Source organism: Fundulus heteroclitus, chromosome 12, assembly GCF_011125445.2.
Source record: "Fundulus heteroclitus isolate FHET01 chromosome 12, MU-UCD_Fhet_4.1, whole genome shotgun sequence".
Taxonomy (NCBI): domain Eukaryota; kingdom Metazoa; phylum Chordata; class Actinopteri; order Cyprinodontiformes; family Fundulidae; genus Fundulus; species Fundulus heteroclitus.
Genome location: NC_046372.1, coordinates 46574327 through 46594165, shown reverse-complemented (window position 1 = coordinate 46594165; position 19839 = coordinate 46574327). Strand labels below are relative to the sequence as shown.

The 19839-nt window shown below is 43.6% G+C and overlaps 1 protein-coding gene and 1 long non-coding RNA gene across 3 annotated transcripts in view; one reads left to right on the top strand and one right to left on the bottom strand.

The window, feature by feature from the left end:
* LOC105915816 (nuclear receptor subfamily 6 group A member 1-A) overlaps positions 1–19839 on the bottom strand; it is a 149959-nt gene that overhangs the window by 80523 nt on the left and 49597 nt on the right. The window lies entirely within an intron of this gene.
* Positions 2226–12737, top strand: LOC118565067. Its single transcript, XR_004932158.1, has 3 exons — positions 2226–2260; positions 2299–2662; positions 11971–12737. It is a non-coding gene; the product is annotated as an uncharacterized LOC118565067 (long non-coding RNA).

Below are 19839 nucleotides of genomic sequence, written 5' to 3'. Positions count from 1 at the left end.
TACATTTATGTGCATCAATGGCCCATTTTCAAAACAAGATAACATAAATGAATAATTGTTCTTAGCAAACTCATCACACAAATTACTATTCTTGGATGTGCCAGTGCAGAGGAAACTACTTTTTAGTGATGGCACTTTTATATTAAGAAATTCAGCATCTGCAATTCCTGATACTGACCCTTGTTTTAACCTACAACTTAATGGTGCATAACTCTGATGAGCAATTATACCAAACCAAAAGAGATTCATCCAACTGTTGGATTATTCTTTGCTGTTTTCAAGCTAGCATTAGGTACCATTAGCATGTCGTCTAGCTTGTACCCTTTGGTTTAATACCGCTCTATAGCTCCAACAAGCTACTAGCATTTCATCCTGCTGCCAGCCTCTGGCTCTTTTTTTTTTTTTTTTTTTTTTTTTTTTTAACTTTAAATCTGACAAAAAGCCAGAGACTGAGTCTCTTTCATTTTCAGACACTGGGAATGCCTCGCTATGACGACTACGCCCACATTGAGGTGGTACTCAAATGGAATGGAATACAAAATGTACTATGTGGAGCTGAGTAGCTATGAACTAAGTCGAACCAAATAGTACTACTGGAAAGGTGCCTCTGCCAATGAGTGTAGTAACATGTGAAGTAATCTAAAGTGAACAGGACATATAGCGTTATATATGTGTACGTATTGTGCTTGCCAAGAATCATGGTAAACACAGATTTCACACTGGCACAATTTATGCAAGATTAAAACAATATGGAAATGCTGTGGGGGTAAACTAAGTACACGCTCACAGGCTAAAGGCCTCCATTAGCATGTTGAAGGTATTTATAGTTCATGAGACTATAGTTAGAAAAAAAGATTACACAAGTATGGGTTGTCTGAAGCAATTAGAAAGTGTCCTCTCTCCAAAAGGGAAAGGTCAGATCAGCGTAGGTTTTCAAAGTTCCATTAACCACAAGACTTCTTAAACAACGTCCTTCGAAGAAATCTGACCAATGTAGACACATTTGGGTAAAATAAAAACTATGTTTGGTGAACACCAAAAATGGCATATAAGCACCAACATCTCATACTAACATAGCGGTGCAGTGTTGTTGATTTGGGCTTGTTTAGAGCCCAGGACCCAGGGCTGGTCGTTATTGATCATGGGCCAGAACTTGACCACAATGAGCTTCATTTTTCCACATACAGTTTTTTTCCAGTACGAGTTCATCTTGCTTAATAACTAACAGTGTGGAATTTGTAGTGTGTGTTTTGTACACTGGAGGTTATATTAAATAATTCCAGATCCAGGTCATATGCACAACTCATGGTTTGAAACAGGATGCACAGTACATGTTCATCATGACTGTATATTGCTGCAAGATATTAATCCCACAGTGCTTCACACTTGAAGACACGCTGGTTAAAAATCAGTATTCTACATGTTTTTGTAGGAGACATGGGATTATCAGGGCTCATTAATACTCAGCATCATGACCTCATTTCTGATTTTTGACAAAGCCTTTGAAATTATGTGCCTGAAATGTCTTTCACAATTTAATCTGTTATTCTAACTTACTACGGAAGAAAGATTGGAGATAATTGATGAACTGATTTAAAACTCAACAGAAATGTTTGCTTTTCCTAGATAAAAATCTAATTTGGTAACATTTAAGACCCATTTGAATAAGTCCAACTAGTTTTCTTCTTTTGTTTTTTTTAGCAACCTTTTATTCCAGTTGCTTTCTTATTTGCTCTACCTGGTGGCAAGCAATTGGGGTCACATTTTCCTTTACCCAGTTATACAATAAATGAGTAGACCTGTGATACATGTACATAAGCCTTTGATCAGCCCATCCATAGTGGTTAATACTCTAATAAAGATAATAAGCTCCCAGGATTGTTAAGCAAATCTGGCCCCCACTTTCCAGTCGTGTCCCTCTAACTCCACCCACTTAGGCAGCCATTCAATGGAGAAGCGTTTCGCTTTCAATGGTCTGAGTTCAGACCAATCACAGGACGCCCTAATTCCCCCTTCGTGCCACCGGCTCCCAGGCCCTCAGCGAATCACAGCGGCCCTCAACCCAACACATGACTCTATGTGCTGCTGTCCGCCAACTCCCTCATATATAGTGCATGCGAGAAAATGTGGAGCAGTTCAATAACTTGTGCTGTAGCCAGACTTTAGTGAGTACAAGTGTGTGAATGTGTGTGTGTGTGTGTGTGTGGGGGGGGGGGGGGGGGGTGCATGAGGGAATGCATCCGCTTGTTTATTTATGTAGGTGTACAGAAGGAATGATGATAAGGGAGGAAGAGACAGACAGAGAGAGAGAGAAAGAACACGGTTTGAAAGGCAGTTGTATTTGCAAACTGCTGGCTGACTTCCCACTGGAGCCGTGAAAAATCAGGCTGAGAGGCTGCGTTTCAGGAGTGTGTGTGTTGTTTGCACGTCTGAGAGGAGAAACTCACAGAGAGAGAGAGAGAGAGAGAGAGAGACAGAGAGAGAGAGGGAGGGAGAAAGGGGAGGGAGCAAGGGAGAGGAACCCGTTCAACCCATTCCAGCGGCAACTTTTCAGCCCGTCTTACATGAGGTCTCTCGCTGAATATGGACACTTTTCGCTCTGGTCTTCTCTGCCATCCCGTCGCCACGGTTTCCTGATGCTGAACTTTAGGCCACACTTCAGGTATGTATCTGCACTGCTTTTCCTCAACACTTATTTCTCTGTTTCATGGCTCAAATGTACCCCCGTAATCACGTATTTATTTTCTTCAGTAGCATTTATGCAAAAGACGAAATTATGAAAATGTAACTGAATATAAAAAAGTTTCGAATTCCTGTAAATGTTATCCAATGAAAATGATAAATTTTCACTTGCAGGAATTTTTAACTGGCCCTTGCTCTGTGTGTTTGTATGTGTGTGTGTGTGTGTGTGTGTGCGTGCGTGCAAGAGAGTTGGTGTAACAACTGAAGAACGGGACACTTTTGAAATGGATGTATGTGTGAAAAGACAGATTCTGTATGCCGCACAAAGTGTGAAAAGTGTTTGATAGCGAGTCTGTTTTTTGTTTCTCCTCTGTGGGAATGCGGGCTGCGGTAGCCGGTAGCGATGTGTGACTGGAGAGGAACTGAGCCAGACAGTAGACAAAAGCAAGCAGGGCCGACCAGACGGGGCAGGTCAACCATTAGAGGCTGCAGCGGAGGGACAGGTCAGCCAGCTGCTGCCCTGCTCTGTGAGCGGAGGGCGGGGGGGAGGGGAGGGGGTGAAGGGTTGAGCGTCAGCCTTTAACATTGGGGCACAGGGTTGGAGTTGCCGCTGGAATTTGGGGGACAACCACGCTTCGCTTCATGAGAAACTCCCAGCATGCTTCCAAGCCTGCTGGGAGTCCCCCCCCCCTCCCTCTCCCCCCAAAAAAATGGTTGAATGAGATAAGCCCCTGCATTAAGCGCTGATGTCTGTATCACTTTTGTCCGGCAGATTTTTTAAATACATGAAAATAAAAAAACTTGAACGTATTCCCCACATCCAGAGTACCTACTTGTAAGAGTGTGGCCGTTAGGGAGAAGCAGCACCTAAGGAAGCATCAACGTAGGAGGGGGTTAAATATAGAAAGTGACAAAAGAGGAAGAATAGGAGAAACAGACATTTTCACAGAGCTTGTCATTTTCTATTCCCCTTTTTTCACTGGTTTCCCCGGCTGGCTCGCGTGGTGGTGGTTGGCAGGAAATGCTAGCTATCTAAATCTTTTCTCTTTTCCGTTCCCCTTCTGCTTTTGTTGTCCAAAGCTCTAAATCCAGTATGAGAGGGGGGGAAAAAAGCGTGCATGAAGGAGTAACAACAACTGACAAAATCATGTCTGTGGATCACAGATGTACTCATTGGCTGTTGCCGTTTTTGTGGGAAACATTACGGTTTACTACACCACAAGCCAACTTACAATAATAACCTGAGTGGACAACTTCATCCATAACTACTCATGAGTAAAGAGCAGACTCTGAAAAGCCATCAACTTGAGCTGTAGGAAGTAAAAGACAAGCGTAATTACTAGAAAAACATCTGGAAAAAAAAGAACAACAATCTCCTGAGGCTGGAAGAGAAGAGAAAAGCATGTTGCACGTCTGAGGCATTCATGTTGAATCTTTCAGAAATGCCCGTACATGTAGAGTCTTGTTACTCAGAGCAACATTTCAAGCCCTCGCCACCTGCACTGGCTTCTTTCTGAAGTCAGACACCCTTCAGCTCCAGTTAACAGAGGATTTAGGTGCACCGCAGACAGCTGAGTGTTTTGTCTTTAAATCAGGGACAAAAACACTATGTTCTCATAGAGAGATTGCTCAACGAAACAGAAAGCAGGTATTCAAAGTCCTCTGCTGACAAAACGATAACGTTTGGACTCTGTGGAGGTGACTCTGAGTGGTCCGACATGTTATTCTGTCCCTAACACGGCTGTGCAGTGTCCTAAGGGCCAACGTGGATTTAAGAAATCCGCTATCACTAGCTGATCAGCTGTTGAGTCCAGAGCAGGAACTCCGTGACCCCGACACCTCAGCTTCTGCCTAGCCCAGAGCCGAGGACCTCATGAACTTTGCTCCTGGCTTTGGAAGAGTCGTGTAAGCCCCTCTGCACCCCTCGCTCCCCTCATGGGGCCGTCCGGATACCTGGATTTGAATAGAAACCAGACAGCGATGCCTCCCTCGCCTACCCGCCTCCTGTCCATCTCCCCTCCTCCTCGGTCACCACTTTTGCGTGGGACAATGAGGATTTGTTGGTGCTCAGTCGTGAGCCTGCTGACACAAAGCGCAGAGCCTCCTGGTCCCGAGCCCCAGAGTGGAGCAGGCCTATAAGCACAGGCGCGCGGGACACCAGGGTGGGGGCTGGAGGGTGTGTGTGTGTGTGTGTGTGTGTGTGTGTGTGCAGGGTAATTTTGAGGGGTGGGATTAGCAGACTAGAGCCCTGAGTTGGGGGATGGGGTCCTGAAACGAACAGGAAATTACAGCCTTTGATCAAGCAGAAGCAGATTCAGGCGGGCTGAACTTCTCCAGCTCCTCCTCTGCTTATGACTGTACTTCAAAAAAGCCAAATCTGTGGAGAAAAACAGATCAGCAGTCTAATCTGTCACTTCCCCCAGCTTCCGTGTCATTGTTAAATCAGTACCCAGGTGCTAAGCAAACACAAAAGTTCACTAGTGGAGTTTCCCCCTCCCCAGCCTTTCCCATCTTCCCTCCCCTCCCACGCCAGCTCTCTGACCATGTCATGGGAATCCTATTAAGTTCCGTGTCCATCTGACCCACATTTTTCATCCACTGAGAAAAAAAAGAAAAAAAAAGAAATCACAGCTCAGTCTGTATCGCACTGCGGAAACACCACAGAACACTGAAATTATTTTTAGCTGTGCTCATAAATATTTCAGAACCCACAAAGCCATGGCGAATGGCGGGAAAACAGTCGTCACATTAAAGAGCAACGGCGATGAGCTGAAGGGAAACATTTGGATTTGTAACACATTAATTAAAATTAAATTTAGCTTGGGCCTGTCTAGAATGTTGACGGGGCGTTCTACACGAACAGGAGAACATCCACCACCTCTCCTTGGCCACATCCAGAGAGTCCCGGCAGCTCCTCCTGCGTGTTTGAGCTGAAGAGCGCCATGGCCGACGGTAATGTGTGTTCAGTGAATATCAGGGTCGATTAGAGAGTCCCGTCTGGTCGGGCTGCAGGAGATTAGACAGGCGGAGCAGATACAGGCCGCGGGCTGGTCGTCTGGCGTTCTGACCCACATTGTTCTGATGTGCACGTCACTTCCCATTACGGTGACAATTGGTTGCCACATCAGCTGAGCGCGCTGTGATCTGCATACCCTCCCCCTGGGCAAGGCCTCTCTACCCACAACCCTGCTCTGGCATGCGCGTACTCTGACCGTCCGAGTGCCATGCCTTGGGGAGCGGTGATGAATCTTCCATCCAGCCCCTCAGAGGAGGCATCTGAGCAGAATGCGGGACCTTGATGTTGATACACGAACCACGGCACTTCTGAGCTTATCGCGTGAAAACATAGGGACAAATTATCCTCGGGGCTCTGCTCCATCAGCTCCTAAAGACTGATAAAGCAAGTGGAACCAGAGTACAACAGACGAGGACCTCATTGCTGCCACTAAGCCAAATGTGTGTGATACGCTTCGACTCTTTGGCATCACTTACCAACCCTCCTCTTGAACCCTTCACGCTTTCTCAGTCCTCTGCAGACAAATGAAGGGGAGTTAAGAGTGAGGCGTTTCCGACACCAAATGAAATCCTGAACTCAATCTCCCGACGTGACATTTCAACAAGCACTCGGCTCCTAAAATACATACGCTCAGCCAGCCCACCTGCCGCAGGCACGCCTATACAGTTTGCTTGTATAGAAGAGGGAAGGAGCTGGCGGCGGATACGCAGCTGGCTGACAGAGAGGAGTCTGTCTGTTTGCGGGCTGCCCAAAAGATAATTGGCAGCTACTGAGTGAAAAGCGGGCTCAGCAGAAGATAAGGGCTGCACGGAAAGCTCCATAATCAGCACGGATTAGCAAATGATAAATCACCGGTTCACACGAGTGTGTGCTGTCACAGCTGGGAGAGCGGAGGAGAGAGGCAGGAATGAGATATGAGAAAGGAAACATGAGGGAGCGCGGGGCTGAAGAGCAAGGAAGATTTGGATGTCTTTCTTTGCTGTAATTCAAAAGCAAAACATAATAATGCCATCCAGCAGGTCAGCAGCAGAGGCAGACTGAGGGGGGGGGGGGGCTTGGCAGGGTGGTGGAGGTGCAAGTAGGAGAAACTAAAAGCTGTGCCAACATTTCAGCTAATACAATCTTCTGCCTGTCAGATTACCTTCTTTAATCCAGAAAGGTTTTACGCCTCTTAGAAATGTGAAAGGAGACATGAATTCAGCAGAGATCCTGCTCTGCTGGTGTGTGCGCATGAGAAGGATGTGGAGGGAGGGGGGGGGGGGGTGTTAAGTCTCTGGAGCAACTCTCTAAAGCACTGTCCTCAACAACTCTGCGGCGCAGAGGATCAGGCCATCCAAAGCGCTGCGCTGTTAAACTTCGTGACTTGTACTGCAGCGCTCATCTAGCAACGAAGAATCCCGAGTCTTTGAAGATATTCCACCCTGAGTCAGCGCTGCTCGGCCTTGTATCCATACCATACGTGTATTGGGTGAGCGGAGTGCAAACTATCGGCCGGAGAGGGTTACAGTTTCCCCTGGCAGAGCAAAGCAGCAATGTCCGCCTCCCTTCTGGGGCACGCAGTGAGGAATGCTGCTGTGGCGTTTGAGTCAGGCTAAAAATTAGAATGTGGCTTCATGAGAAGTCAAAGGCTGAGGAGCGATGTAGCTGCAAAGGACGGCAGCTCTGTGTAGTCTGGCTTGTACAGCATTGGGGCTAAAAACAGCAGCACTCTCATAAACGAGAACTAAAAGAGCGACAGGCAAGGTATGGTATGAAACCCCTGGTCATGTCTGGGCAGACGTGTCGGGAGATGTCAACGGAGCTTTGAAACAGCTCCGATGAGCAAACAGCTGCTAGGAGCTTCTAACCAATGTTCTGCTGTACCATTTCCCCCCCCCTCCCACTCCAACACTAACTCCAACACGGTCCTTCAACCTTTTTTTTTTTTTTTTTTGTCTGTGGTATTTGCCGTTTGCAGCAGGTCTGTCAGGCTGCAGGGGGGCGCAGACACACAGGTTGATCAGTATCCAGGTCACTCTCACTTTCTCACCCTCTTGGTAATAGAAATCTGAAATCTGAGTTAGTGCCTGTGATGTTGGCCCCGCTGCGCCACTACTCACTGAGCTTCCTTTCCCCTGAGCGTAGGATGGGTGGGTGAGACGTGCGGGACTGCCATCATGGCCTAGAGGATGCTGGGTAAAAAAAAAAAAAAAAAAAAAAAAAAAAGGAGAAACCGATCGCGACGCTCATCAGCATTCTTGTCTCATCGCCACATCAACTAGACAGATTAAACAAAGACCAAAAGCATCTAGTGCCAAGGAGCTGCTATATTGTGCTTCTGATCTACAATAGTGACTCAATTAGGAGTGAAACAAGCGGTGATTTGTCAAACAGCAAAATATACTAGTCTCAGGGGTACACGCTTTGTGTGTGACCTGGGAGATAAAGACGGCTAGAGATAAAAAAAAAAGAGAAGCAGCAGAGAAACGTCACGCTTAAATCCAGGAGACAACCACAAAGGGCCCTCTCATCACGCTTTGATAGGGATCCTTTAAACCGCTAGAAACAGAGCCTGGGTTACATATTCATCAGCCCGGGCACTCTGAAGTGAACCAACAAAGCTTTGGAGAAAAGAAGAGTAAAACATACCCTGCAGGTTTTATCGTGTTTACCAAGGGAAGGGATAAGTCAACCAGTGTCAGAGTGATGTGAGGTGATCAAGCAAGTCAAGGTTGGGTTCAAAGGTGCACAGCGGAGAGAGAGGAAGGAGAAGAAAAGCCAGAGTCGACACAAAGACGTGTCACTCAAAGCGGGATGGTGTGAGGATACAAACGGGTGGAAGAAATGGAAGACTGGGGCCACCTGGAACGCTGGTGGAAGATATTCAGTCACAGGAGCTTAGGGTTAATGTGAAGACGGGAGCTGGCAGCACAGATGGGTGCTGGTCTGACTACAAAGGAAAGCCAGTTCCCTTCCTTTTATGCAGCCATATTGGATGTTAAGGTCAAGGTTGCAACGAAGCGTCAAACCTTTCCGCTGTAGCACTTTTTGACTTTTCTGACAGCATCGTAACAAAGATCCAGGACTATAAGGCCTACAGAAATTTAACGATTTCTGAAAGCAACAATCTGTCATATCTCACCTTCATTTACTCGATTATTTATACTAAACCCACACTGGGAAATCTAAAAAACTAAAGCCAGGAAATGATAAATATTGGCTCACAAAACAAGTCCCCCCCTTGGGTTGCTTCCAAACATGTCAGCCAATCAAGTTACATCACAGCTGAAGTACAATGTGAGGCACATTTTGGAGGCTGCACTTATCCAGGCCCAACATGTCTACGGATATGCACGAGCTAAATAGCGCAGCTTATCTCCCATTTAAAGGCCTGACAGAAAACACAGTGGTGCGACAGCTGAGCGTGATGGTAAGTGACCCAGCTGAACCGCTAAATCTCATTAATAACTTCTTAAATCGAGCAGATATTAAACCGTCCGATGTGACTCAAAGCCTATTCTGCCAATGACACAGCAATTAAGGCATATTTTCTAAATCTGTTTGAGCTTTCCTGTGAAGAGGATCACCCACGGCATGAGTGATGTTAGCGATTTAATCTCTGAGCACACTTCCATCAGGAGACGCCTGACTGCACCAGCAAACTGTACAACCGTGATTGTAAGGAGAAACGATGGGATGGGGAAGCCGCGCGAGTGCATATGCTGGCAGCGGCCCAGCTGGAGTATTTTTGAACAGGCATCTGAGCTATGCTGGGCGCATTGGGTGGACCGCCGACACACTTGGTAGCATAATATTTGTGTTATCTGCAGAAAGGAGCAAACGTTGAGCCAGTTTGTGGAAATCCCGTAGCAGGAACCAAAAATGTGCATTTCCTCTCCTCTACTCTCAGGGTGCAAAATGAAAAGTGAAAGAGAAAGGAACCGTTTCATCTTGGAAGAGCCCGTTGGACTGTGAGCGTGTGGAGATTCAGGAGTTTTGGATGCGAGTGTTCACCTAACTTCCACATTTCAGCCTCGTTCACATTTCATGTTTTTTTTTTTTTTTTAAATGACTTTTAATGGCTGACTAACTAGTTTACCCAAAGACAACACGATGCAGAACTGCTCCCAAACACCGGATGAGCCGCTTACTGGCACACTGCAGCACATCAAGCTTGGTCAAAGCTAGTTTTACAAGCAGAAATACTATCCACCATGAACTTCAGGCCAAAGAAAGCGCAGAGACCAGTCTTCTTCTGCTGTGTGGAGCCATGGAGTCGTAGAGTGGTTTAAGAATATTTCCAGTAGCACTTCTTATGCCTTTATAACTCTAGAAAAGAGCAAAACAGCACAAAGGTAAAATATTCTGTCAAAGAAGTTCTACTATATTTTGTGGAATTTTTTTATTCTTTATTAAGTGTATATGTGAAAATAAATGACATAGGTAACATTATCACAAGTAATGTCATATCAATTTGCAGCAGTAGAAATTATTTTGCTTTTTGCTTAAACAAAAGCACTAAAGTGATTTTTGTTTTATTCTCTTTGTAACAGGATGAAACATTCTCACTCATGCAATACAGAAACTCATGGTGGCTCACCTATAACCTCCGTTTTGGGGCGGTAGGCTGAGAACTCATTTTCACACACACGTCTTCATAGTTTAGGCAGATTTATGGTGGCCTAGACTTTCACAAGGCTCAACCCAACCAAGAGACAGCTCATGTTGCACAGGAGGGGTTTTTTGTGGCTTTTCCCTTGAATGAACGTACTGTAAGAATTTGAACAATTTTTTTTTTTTCCTTAACGTCAGTGCATCTGTGTTGTACTTGCTTAGCTTCAGGCAGTCGTGGCTACAGAGCAGCCAAATATGCAAGGCAATAGGACAGAGAGTACACAGTGTGCTTCTCATTGTCCAACCCCTGGAATGCGCTGACGACGCAGGGTTCATGCTGGTTCAGTCACACTGTTGCTGCTGCTGCTGCTACCGCTCGCCTCAGGCCCCCGCGGCCTCCTAGGCTGGCCCAACTATCTTGTGCACATTACACTTTTGAAAGTTTGTCAGTTATGCAAAGATTCTGGGGGCTAAGCCAGGGCTCTGGTATTATCAGGAAAGTCCGACGCCGAGGCGAAAGCCACGCCTCAACCAGATGAATGAGTCAGTGTGCACATTACCATACATTTCCCACAAGTTCTTCCCAAGTGCAGAGGGGGGGGGGGGGGCGGAAGTGGAGTCAGTCAAAAAAAAAAAAAAAAAACAGAGACAGGGAGAGATTTGAGAATGAAAAAAACAGCTTCTCTGTGTGTCTCTGGCAAACAGCCAAGGGCTACAAATGCCAAGAAGGAAATCCACTGAAGCTGAAACTGGCAGCAACAACTACAACAAAAAAGAAAACAATTACGAATCTATTCTTACCTAATGCGTGTGGAAAAGGATGCAGGGAATACGGGATCTCCTTGTTTAAGCGGTAGAATATCATTTAAGTGAAATTGTTTAACCCAACAGTTTTTAACAATTGTTATATATGTGAATAAAAACAAAATCTTTCAGCATGATTCCCGTTTCTTATTTTGGGTCTTTGGAACACGTGGATCCATAATTGATGGAACACAGGAGAGTGATGAATGTTGCAGTTCTATAGTGAGTGTTGATAATGAGGTCTCCTCCGTGGTCAGTGAACTATGTCAAAGTGGGAGAGAGTGAGTTGCGTCCCTCTTCCTAAAGTGATCATTTATTATGTAGCAAGCAGAACAGCATGGGTCCTTTCTGGAAGCCTGTCAAGTGTAGGGAACTCACGGCCTATCATCCTTTTCCCATCCTCGCCCTTCTTTTTTTACCCAAACTCGGCAGAACTGAAGCAAACAACGAGATAACGACCCGCATCCTGTTCTTCAGCACCTTCCAGAACAGGTCTCAGCATCTGAGGATGCAGAGCGAAAGAGCTGCGGCGTTCCAAATCCCTGCTTCAGTGTTGAGGGGAGCAGGCAGAACAGAGACAGAAACGGAGACAGACAGACAGACAGACTGGGAGTGCATTAATAAAACATGACTGGATGATTTTCCAACCTCAAAGAGGAGAAGGCAGGAAGCCGCACTCCCAGAGCAGCAGCCGAGGTTCAGCGCAGGGTAAAGGGAACAGTATTCTCTAACTAGCTCAACACTGCGCTCACTTGTTTAAGCTGTGGGGCACGGCGGCGTCTTCTGATCACACGTGAGCCGATTCATGCGCCCGTCTCAGCCTTGCTACCTTCTAATTAAGCCCTTTCTGTTTCTTTCTGCTTTCTTCACTGCAGGCTGAAGCCACCGGCGTTTTCTGTGCAGCTTTGCAGGAGGTGATGATGATGATGATGATGTCATTCACGGTGTGTGCAGGACTCTGTATAGCAACTCAAGCCTTTGCATCATCACCTTTCCTTGCGGTGTCATTTGAGCCGTTGCAGCAACAAGGTTGACAACACGTCCTGGCATGGACCCGTTCCACATGTGCCAAGAGTGCAGTTCAAGAGTGCAGGGCAGACTAAAAGAGTGGTAACACGAGGAGCACGCAGTTACCTGTCTTCACGTTTCTGTTTCTCACAGTTTTTGCCTTGTAAAACACAAATAATCTGATAGCCGGCAAGAATCTACAAAACATCAGAACAGGTTTGCAGGAATCAGAATGATTTCATCAGACCTGCAGACTTAAACAAATGCATTTTGACTGATGCCAAAGGGGCCAGGAACAGGAAAGAGTTGAGGCAGCTGAAAAATGAACTCGGCTTTAGTTTGTTCTACACGTTGTAATTGTGGATTGTCAACCAAATTGTGAGGAGCTGGCCACCAAAGCTAACGTGGTGCCCACGGGGAACATTCAACGCTGTCGGTGAGTTTGTGCTCTGAGGGAAACCATCGACCGTTGACTGTACCTTGAGAGGCACCTCAGCACTGCGAATGCTCCAGGAGCTTCTCAACCCAGACACAATGTCCTCACTGCAGAAACAGAATTAAAAATAAGTAAAATCTTCTTGAAATTATTGTATTGGTTCTTGATTTGAGACGGTAAATCAGATTATCTGCCAATGGAATAAGATTTTTGCATTAATAATAGGAACAACTCATCTTATTTTAGGGGTAAAATACTCAGTGTATTGGCAGATCATCTTATTCACCTACTCAAATCAAGGATAAATACACTCATTTCAAGAAACTTTTACTTATCTTTAGTTCCTTTTTTTTTGCAGCGCCGCACTCCATATCTAACCTATGACCATCAGAGCAGAAGCAGAGGTGCTCATCATTTAAGGCTGCAATAAACATTCATTGCTGTCGGTGGGTTTGCACAAGAATAACTCACTGATCAATGAATGCAGACTGCGGTTCAAACACCCCTGTTGATGATGCACACCGGAAGGTAAAGTGGGACTTGAAATGAAAGTTCCAAGCTCCTACGAGCTTTATGGGCAGCCAGACAATGATCTTGGTTGGCAGGTACTGAAGGAGAAACAACGGAGGAAAGCTGGGCCACGGAGTCTAAACACACAGACCTGAAGAGAACGCGACAGTGACCAGCAGCTGGGAGCGTAGTTTAGAAGTGGAGCACGAGCGCAATGCAGAACAGAAATATCCCCTGCTGAAACAGCTGCTTGTGTGGAGTGTAGCACTTTTTAGTGATATTATGTTTTATTAATACATTGATTGCCCTCGTGCATTATTAAACCCAACTTGTATTTTATTTGATTCCTGCATGGATTTTACAGCAAAGCTTGGATTAAATGTTTATACATAAAAAGAGAACACAGATTTGACAGCAGAAGAAAATTGAAGGTAAAAATGTTTAACATGACATAATAAAATGACTATCCAAACAATTTGCTGTGTTGCTTTTTACAAACATTCATAAAAAGGGAGAGAAGAGAGTGCGGCAGAGTGTGCTGCCAGACGCTTTCAGAAGGTCAACATTGAACCCTTCATTTAAGCTCAACAGGTGAGGTTCAATTTAAAGGCTGAACACTAAGAGGGTCAGTAAGATGACCCGAGACACACTGGAATTATTATTTGTTCATCTATTTTAACATGTAGATAAAATAAGACTTGATATTTTACAGAATTAAAACTCCAGGTAAATGTTGTAGCTCCACAGTAAGTTTGAATGTAGTACTCAAGTTTTTTTGGTTATTACCAACAGACATGGTAAATATGGCAGCTAGTTGCCAACCTGTGTTTGAAATAATATTTTTTGTAAATGCTCAATAAAAAGTGAGATATGTAGTGCTTCTCTAAAAATCAAAGCCACAACTTGCAATAGCCAATTTAGTCTGTATTCTATATAGGCAGACTAGGAGAGCTCCATCAGTTCAGCCGGCTGACTAGGGGTGGAGAAACTAGTGGAGGAGGGGGAAGCCCACTCTGCATTGAACGTGACTGGAGGAATTCTCTTTGGTATCTCATTTAATGAAATGTAACACAGAGAATGACAAAAGAAAACACAAAAGAGTTTATTTGAAAGTGTAGCTTTTAAAAACATGGTACCTATTCAGTTTGGAAATCAGCCAAATGTGATTATTTTTGGTTCACGGCAGTGGAGCTGACTACTCAGGCTGTGAGGTGTTAATTGTGTTCACCAGATTGACAGCCTAGTGGAAGAAATGGTCTCGGTGGTAGATGGTTTTTGTAAATAGCGCCGACATAAAGGTAAAGGTCTACACAGTTTGTGTCCAGGATGCCTGCAGAAATGTTAGATGTTGTCCTGGAGGGAAGGAAGGTCAGCCCCAATGATCCCTTTTATAGACCTCACTGTTGGTTGCATGCTGCACATTATTACAGGTTTTGATTTTACAGGAGCATCATCACAGGGAATAAAAATGATTATTAGACATCTTGTGATAACTTCCACTGCAGTTTACGTCGTCAACACACATTACACAAAGATGAACCGCCAAGAGAACGCCATGTGTGCTTTCAGAGCATGCAGCTGGGATTACGGGATCAAACTTCAACTGACACATTTCACCTGAGTAAAATTAGTTAGCATTAGAAGACAAAATCTATCTTCCAATCCATCCTAAGACAGACAAAATGAATTTGATTAACACATGGCAGAGCTAAATTATTTTAATGTTATCATTTTATGACCTAATCAACGCAAAGGGAACTGACAAATGTGTCAGGGAGGTGTCCGAACAGTTAATGACAAACACATGACAGGGTCACATGTGCCACATATTATGGCCTCTGCACCACAAGGAAAATGTCTTGGACAAGAGCCTCAACATATGCAGGCTGTTCAAAACTAAGCAGAAATATATTTAAAAACACAACAAACATGAAGAACCATATTACAAGGTTCCAACCAAAAGTGGAAGCATAGCTGATTGTAGCAGTCATTTTCAGTCAGAGGAGCATCAAAACAAACAATGTCAAATATCCACCTTACTCAGAAAAGGTGAAGCTAATGAAAAGGACCATTGTCAAACTTACTCTGCAATCGCACATTGCTCTTTACATTTTCTATGGGTCAGTTACCGTCTGTCAAAGTGGATCTGGAGCGTGATGTTGTTGGGTCCACTTCCAAATCCCCCCAGTGTGTGTGTCAGGACCTTTCATAAGGTGTAACCAACTCGTGTAGATCAGAGAACAAAATGAGAACAAAAATTATGATTTTTGAAAAAAAAAAAAAAAACTGTAAGCTTGACTGAGATTGTTACATTTTAGATTTAAGTGACGGCGCGCACCCAACAAACGGTATAACCAAACAGATCACCACAACATAACACATCCAAAAAATACACATCCATTATTTTCCAATAATAGCCACGCAGAATGGAGGCATCTGGCTGCCATTCACCATTTCCCTGTGTGATGCCTAGTGGCCTTTCCCACTTCATGGCAGAGAGTGACCCACACCAAAGCGGGGTTCTGTTGAAGGCTTCATCCTGTTAAAATGGGGCTTACTGCTGTCGCCATACTCAGTTTGAAGGATTACTGAGAAGTCAATGACTTGACACAAGTGACTGGGTTTCTTTAAATAGACCACTAGTGACCAGCTGGCTTTACAGTGTCATCAAAATGTCTTGCCTGACATTTAGGATATGGCATTTATATTGAACTGTGTCCCTGAATAAAATCTGTGAAACAAATTGGATTGTGTTGGTTTGATTTCATCTAGGGTATTGTGTAGTTCTGTACGACTGGACACGAACTGCACGTTTTATTTCTTCACTGAATGCTGAACACAGTACCATTAGTGACTGAAGTCCAAGGATCTGTGTTGTCTCATCACACTTCAATGCGATATTTGGTGATAAACTACAAACCCAACATTTGGCACTTTTCCCAGTGCTGTCCACATCAGTGCTTAAGTCATATTTTAGTTCCCAGGAATTACTAATTTCCCATGACAATCAAAAAAAAAATAACTTAGACCTTCTTCTCTCTCCTGCAGCTACAACCAGATGTAAACAACTCTGTTACTTATTTAACAGATCTAAAAATAATAACAAGTACTAGCTATAATTAGCCTGAAATCACAACATCCAAACAAGGGCGGGGGAAAAAATCTGTTCCACTTGTTAAAAAAAGGATTAAAAAAAAACATTAGAGCCTCTGTCACTGGTTTTAACCAGTTTCATTCTGTTCTAGAGTGCCGAAAGGAACAGAAACTGTGATATTATCATTAATAGAACAGTTCTGTAAAGGCTGCATCTTCAACAAAACTCTTCACAATAAGGAAGGTTAAAGACCCAGCTTCTAAATGATTCCTTTCGCATGTTTTAGAAGTTATGATCTAGGAAGAGGTTTTCATTCAAACAAATAATGTTAGCTGCCTGACATGTTTTACTCTAAGAGCAACAAAAAAATTAAAGCATTTTGTAAACCAACTAAACTGAACTTTAAAGTTCTATGGAGCATATCACCACCTTAAAATGTCTTTCTGGATTTTCATTTTCTGTAAACAGCAAATTAACCTGTTTAGAATATAGCAGCAATTAGTTCTGTAAAAGTCATGTGATCTTTGAAAATGTTGCCAGTTACTTTCTTTCATTGAGAACGAAATGTGAGGTAAAGCATTTGAAAGTGTGCGTTTTAGTCTACCAAACAGCACTTCCCCTTCATTAGAGAACAAGTGTGGGCATCAGCTATGACAAATGCTTTGTTTAATAGACATTTAAAATATTGTGTGAGACTTTACCGTTGATTAAGAGGAAGATCACACAAAGTGACAGCAACTCTGGTGACAAACAACAAAACATCACTTTTTAAATGCAATTCATTTTTGCTACTGGAATGTAGAAAAATAAATTTGTCCTAACTATAAGCAAAGCCTCTTGGAATGTAAAGAAGCTAGGTAGTGGTTGAAAAAGCTTTTCTGGAGTTTGCTCCCATCTGACACTATAAGATAGAGACCAGTTAGAAAACCCCTCTGACCCAAACCACCAGAGCACTAACCCCAGGGGCCTCATGTACGGAGTGCGCGTACACACAAAATAACTTGCGCCACAATGTTTAACGTCAAACTTGCCGTGTACAAAAAATAATGTTGAGTGAAAGAGTACACAAATTTATGACCTGCCTGAAAGTGTAAGGCAGCAATGTAAACGTCTTCAGATGACATTGAAAGAAAAAAATACTATGAGTCTGCCAAATCTACTGAAATACAACTCCCCTCAGTTTTATTTAACTGAAGGAGCATCAACCCTGTTGAGTTTGAGCTTTTACGGTTTAAATATGTACAAAGAAATAGAATCACATGTTATGCCGTCGCACCATGGCAAAATTCAGTTTGAATTCTGAACAACATGTGACATGGGGAAGGAATCAAAATGAATTGTGAGCAACGACGTTCACATCCAAAGCAGAGACAGCTTCTCTCAGCAGGATTCCATCAGTGCTATAAAACTTTGCTCCCACAGGACAACCCCTCAGTCTGACCACTTCTTGCCTGGAGGCGCTGGAGGAGAGCGTGGCTGGGGCCAGCCAACCAACCAGACCAGCCACCATGCGGGCCTCATGGGGCAGAGGACCGGACTCGGTTCAGACTAGAACCAGAAGCCAAGTTTGCAGTTTAACTTCTGCCCAACCAGCCGCTGAAGTAAAGAATGCCGAAACAGCTTTGTTTATTTTCCTCAGCTGTTACAGGAAAAACTGACTCGAGACGAAGGGAATCGGTCGCCTTCCCTCACCAAACAAGCTGAGAGCTCAGAGAATGCATGCAGGATGTCAGGCCAGGCTACCCTTGACCACGTTTCGGCTAGCTCATAGCCACAGAGCTGCATGTCTGCTGCTGAAATGACCAACGTTTTACCCTGGACCACTGCTCTTCCTTGGATAGCCAAAGTGAACCGAACTCACACAAGATAATGAAACCACAGGGAAAGTTGAAGGGTTTGTTTGGAAAGCTTGTTTAATGCGTCCACATGGTGTTTTAAACACAAAGGGGCTGAGCGACATAGCTCCCATAGCATGTCGATACCATGCCATTGCCGATGTGATTTGAGTGTGTTTTTATGGTTATAATAAACGTTATCTCCACAAGGGTTTCATACATTGATGGGATATTAATGTTTATGTTATCCGGCTCACTCATTATGGCTAAAAATAAAGCCGAAGTTTTTAAAGTTAGCGGCAAAAGTCTGCTAGCCTAAATGCTATTTAGCTTGATTTAAAGCCGTTTTGTATAACTTTAGGATAAGTCGATTTTAGCGACTGATAGCTAAAGCGACCCCGAGCCTCCCGGAGGTATAATCGCATTAATAAAATTGAGCGTCCCTAAAGTTAATGATTTTACTGAGCAAATTATTCTTTAAAATGTTATTTCCACAAATAATGTTTTGTGTAACTTGGGATTTGCATTATGAACGGAATGAAAGGCATACCAAATGTTGTTCTGAATAAGTCAAGCTAATTTAACTCCATTCCATGTTCCTTAACTCAGATCTGCAGTGAACCAGGATTCACTGAATTATTCTGATGATGATCAACCACATGCTTTGTCTTGTGTCCTTTTGCATGTACATAGTTCCTTAGCTTAGCTTTTATTGATTGAAATATAGTGTTAATTCAGATGAACAGCATTATATAGTGATGTTCTCTGGATGTTCATTTTGTTTCTGTTAATAAATTCTTGAACTTGAAGAGAAGTTGTCACTCATTTATTTTATGTGTGCGCAGAGTTTGCTGTTAAAAAGATCACCCGTGCTCGAATCATGCCTTTCAACTATTGTCCTGATCTCAGCTCTCGGGCTGACATCCACCAGACAATACCTAACAGACAGAGAGTTATTTATTAAACATTAAATAACTTATAATAAAATAATAAAGTGTATAATTGCAAAACTCACATCTACCCTCATACCACATTCAAACACGCCTCAAAACCATGGAAACAACCTCAATCACACGTAAACTGAATATATCACTGTTTTTGTCACATGTGCATGTAAATGTGCATCGATCTGTGCGCTAAGGGGATAAAATCCATGTGAATCATTAAACAGGCTCTTTAATTCTCACTGAAAAGGAAAATGGAGTCAGATCACCAGATTAATTCCTAACAAGTCAGGTATGATGATTCCTAAGGTGGAGACAATCACACATATCCATAAAAAGCTGCATAAAGCTGCATAATTGATGTCACTCCAACTGTAAGATCACACAGCCCACGGTGAAGTGTACCCAGGTAGCTCTAACCCCCACAAGAAAGACGTAGTACACTCAGTGTTAACACAGGCATTTTTGCCTACCAGCAAAAAAGCAAAAGAGACAGGGGGAAAATAATTCAAACGACTTGTAAATCGTATCAGTGAAGTTACTTCAAGGTAACCACAGACAAATCAGCGCCCAAGATTGAATACCCAAATTATACCCTACATAAAATATATATTTCGCTACCTATTAAATGCTTTGTGCAAAATCGGAGTCCTGTTAGCTGATCATAGCTGACAAAGATTAAACTTAGGCAAGCACAAGTTGCAACATACAAATATCCAACAAACATAAAACACAGAAAAACTAGTATCAAGCATTACCCTTTAATTTAAGCATACGTTTATGAATAAAAATGCAGTTACCTTTGTACAGACAAACTTGCGGTAGTTCCCCTCGATCACTGTTGTGTTCAGCTGCTCATGAGATTGGTCAGCTGCATATTTATCGTTTAGATTTTTCTAGACTCCTTTAAGGTTCTT